A 4744-nucleotide genomic window follows, 5' to 3' on the forward strand; every position below is an offset into this window, starting at 1 on the left:
AAAAAAAAAACAACCCTGGGAATTTTACCTGTTTTTCAGACATTTTTGAAATGTTAAACCCTAGCCCATAACTTTCATATTATACATTTTACTTATACCCAAGTATAGAATAAATATTTATAAAAGCAATAATGTGATTTTTGGGCTTAAGAAGTACAGGGCATTTAATGTAAAATATGTGTTATTTGATTAATTCAGGAAATGGACAGCAGCTTTCTTGCAGTCAAGTATTCTGTTCACAAATTATTTTTTTTTAATTAAAAAAAAAATTCCGAAAGCTTGTCTTAGGTCAGGCTGCTATAAAAATATAGAGTGGGTAGCTTAAACAACAGAAATGTATCCCTCACAGTTCTGGAGACTGGAAAGTCCAAGATTAAGGGAGCCAGCAGATTCAATTATTGATAAGAGTTCACTTCCTAGGTTGCAGATAGCTATGTGTTTACAGAGTGGAGAGCGATCATCTCTCTTCTGTTTTTTCTGATAAGAGCACTAATTCTATTCATTGGGGTTTCATCATAAATGACCTAATCACCTTTCAAATACCCACCTCCAAATACCATCACGTTGGGGATTGGGACTTCATTATATGAATTCAGGGAGATACAAACATTGAGCGCATAACACCTATGTAGCAAAACTGTAGTCTAAATCCAAGAATTAGCATTTTCTAATACCGTTTAAAGAAAAGAAAAAAGCTTTTAGAGTAGAAATTCATGTTCCTCTCATCTTGGGATTGATCTTCCTTCATTGGTAGAATGACCTTATGCCACATCGTTTGGGTCTCATTAAGGAGTATTGTTTTACAAGTATTCATAGCTTACTGCTCACGTAGAAACTCAGCCTGTGTTTCCTGTTTCTGATCATATGACTATTTAAAGCTACTAAGAACGTTTTATTATTTTAGTGTGCAAAATGTTTTGGTATGTTATGGAAATGATAAATGCTATTTTAGAATGATAAATTTCCCAAAGAAGTGGGACTCAGATGCTACATTTATTGTGGAAAATATAGAAATAGTAAGATTAGTGTTGTCACCACCTAAGTCAGTTTCAACATAGCAATAGATTATAGAAGAAACTAGAAAAGGGACTGTAACCAGAAAAAAATTAGATTTAAAAAAATTGGCGTTGATTTTTATTAGGCAACGTGCTAAAAATGAGAAAAGCCATAAATTTTGCTCTTTTATCTCTAAAATAATATAGGGTAAGATAGTGACTAGATGGGTACTACTTAGGAAATTGAATACAAACTAAGATGTTCACTAAATATGAAAGTATAGGTGACCTTTGAACAATGTGGGAATGAGGGGCATTGACACCCCCCCACAGTCAAAATCCATATATGACTTTTAATTTCCCAAAATTAACTGCTAATAGCTTACTGTTGACTGGAAACCTTACCAGTAATATAAACAGTAGATGAACACATTTTTTGTATATTACATGAATTATGTACTGTATTCTTACAATAAAGTAAGGTAGAGGAAAGAAAATGTTATTAAAAAAAATCATAAGGAAAAGAAAACACAGTTACCGTGTTTAACAACAACCGAAATCTGTGTATAAGTGGACCCATGTAGTTCAAACCCATGTTGTCCAAGAGTCAACGGTATAGTTAACTTCTAAAAAATGGAAGGTGAAACCCACACATCATCGTGGCGGCTGACATTTTAGCAGGGTCCGAAACTATTTCCCGCAAAGAAGAAGGGAAACAATTGTTGAACACTCAATCAGGGAACTAGGAATGAGTTTCAGTAAGAAGGGATCGGAATACACCCAGATTCCATCCGCACAGCTCTATCACTTGCCCAAAGTCTTATCTAAACTTCTCTACAAAACTAAATAAAGCTACCAAATAGTTTTACTTTATTTTTTTTTCACTAAAAAAGGACATTTGTAGAGACATCTGATCACACCTTTATCAGAATGAATAATCATTGAAGGCCATCAGCCTTTCTTCCTTTAGTAGAATCCGTGTTCTGCAAGCAACCTTTGATAATTCCATCTGACCTACTAAGCATTTTGATCACAGAAAAGGTATTTCATTAATAATACATCTGATTAGGATAGCTGTTTGAAATATTTTTTCAAGCTGCAAAATAAAAGTGATAACTCCTATATATTTATTGTGAGTTTTTATAGAAGGATCCTGAGAATAAGATGATCTCTGCTTTCCTGGCAAAGTATATTTCTGTATCTGAACAATTAAATGTTAGTAATATCAAGGTACTGCCTCTTAGTACTGTCTTAAGGAAAGAGAGCACCAGTTTTTCTGGTGAGAGAGAAATGTCAATGAATAAATTCATAACACTCAACTATTGCTCAATTATTAGAAATTTAATCACTACTTGCATTTTAAAACATGTTTTTACATTCAGCTTGAAAAATATAACTATATCTCCCATACAGCTATGTAAGGCTATGAATGAAGGACAAAAGGAAATTAAATAGAACAACATAGGAAATGAGGAAGATCTTAAGCACTCAGCAAATTTCTGGAAGGAGGAAAGGAGAATGAAGGTTATCAGGCAATATAAGGGAGTATAGAGAGCAGACACAAAGAAGATAAACACGTGGGTGTACAGTGGAGGGGGAAACCAAACTGCCTGGGATACTGTGAGACTGGGTTTAAAAGGTTAAACACAACAAAACAAAACAACAAAAAAGTAGAGAGTGAAAATTGAGGCTCAAAACACAAATTTTAATTAAAGTTCCATCTAGAAAACATTTGCTTAAGCTGGACATCTAAACCCAACATCATACTTTATGCAAAGAAGCCAATAACCCAGCATCCTGGACAAGAAACAATAAAAACAAAACCCCACAAATCACAGAAAAAAACCAAGAAGATGCTGAACAACAGCAGTGACAACCAAAGGCTCAGAGAAAATTTCGCCTAGCTTTTACATTTAAATGTTTATTCCCAAGGAAGAACTTGTTCTATAAAGGTGTGAATTCAGGGCCATTTTAATTGTTTCTCTTTGGCATAATCAGTTTGACCAGCAACACTTATTGACAAATCCATCGTTCATCATTGATCTATAACATCAGCTCTCCCAAATACCATGAGCCCATATAAACATTTTTCTCATTATGGTCTATCTATTCCATTCCATTGATCTATTTATCTATTGCTTTTCTAATACCACACAGTATTATTATATTTTATAATACATCCCCCAATTTATTCTTTAAGAAACTTATATTAACTTTGGGCATTTTTATATTTAACATACAGTAGAGAATTAGCCTGATAATGTTTAAGTGCAATCTTACTGAGATTTTACTTGGGATGCATTGATAATAAAGATGAATTTAGAGGAGAAATGATTTAAGATCTTTAACTTCTTTGCCAATCTAATGACAGCAAAACTCTTGATGTGTTTGGGTAATCTCTAATTACTATTAATAAGGTTTTTTGTTTTCTACAAGATCTGGCACACTTTAGTTAGACTTATTCTTAATAACTTGATTTTAAAATTCTATTTTAAGTCATATCTGTGGTGTTTTACATTGTGTTTGTAGCTATTAAATAGAAATGCAATTCATTTTCACATAATGAATTCATGTCAAGGAATCTTGGTAAAAACTGTTATTAATTGGTACAATGTATCTGATAATGCTTTTGATTTCTTTCTTTCTTTCTTTCTTTCTTTCTTTCTTTCTTTCTTTCTTTCTTTCTTTTTTTTTTTTAAGTAGACCCCATGCCCAGAGTTGGAGCCCAACATGGGGCTTGAATTTATGACCCCAAGATTGTGACCTGAGCTGAGATCAAGAGTCAGATGCTTAATGGACTGAGCCAACCAAGTGCCCCTCTTTTGAATATTCTGTGTGGATAATAATAACCTCCACTATACGACAGTTTGTTTTCCCTTTTCCAATCATCTTTATTATTTAAAAAATAATAAAGTTAATAAAATAAATAAGTTAAAAAAACCTTACTGCCGGGGCGCCTGGGTGGCTCAGTCGTTAAGCGTCTGCCTTCGGCTCAGGGCGTGGTCCCGACGTTTTGGGATTGAGCCCCACATCAGGCTCCTCCGCTATGAGCCTGCTTCTTCCTCTCCCACTCCCCCTGCTTGTGTTCCCTCTCTCACTGGCTGTCTCTCTCTCTGTCGAATAAATAAATAAAATCTTTAAAAAAAAAAAAAAACCTTACTGCCATGTCTAAGATCTCCAATATGAATTACTTACAACATTGTTGTTTCTCTTGTTTCCAATCTCAAAGGAAATACTTCAGCATTTCCTTGTTAAGTATGATGTTTCCAAAGGACTTTTGAAAACAAACTTCATCAAGTTAAGCCCATCCTCTTTTATTCCTACATTGTTAAAATGTAAGATTTTTTTTTTAAGACCATAGCTTTAAATAAGCTTATGATTTTGTTAAGTCTTTTTTTCAGTGCATTACATTAATTGCTATTTTCATATTAAGCCATCACTGCTTTCCAGGGTTTTTGGAATAAATCTTTTTGTCCATGATGTCATATTTTTTAATACATTGTTGATTTCTGCTTGATAATCTTCAAGTTTTTCTTCCTTATTTTTGATAAATTAGATTGACTTTAATTTCCTTCTTCTTTCTTATCCTGGTAAGGTTTTTTTTGTTTTTAACTTATTTTATTTAAATTCAATTAGCTAACATACAGTGTATCATTAGTTTTACATGTGGAATTCAGTAATTTATCAGTTGTATATAATACCCGCTGGTCATTACATCACATGCCATCCTTAATGCCCATCACCCAGTT

This window comes from Ursus maritimus, unplaced genomic scaffold, assembly GCF_017311325.1.
Source record: "Ursus maritimus isolate PB19 unplaced genomic scaffold, ASM1731132v1 scaffold_11, whole genome shotgun sequence".
Classification (NCBI taxonomy): domain Eukaryota; kingdom Metazoa; phylum Chordata; class Mammalia; order Carnivora; family Ursidae; genus Ursus; species Ursus maritimus.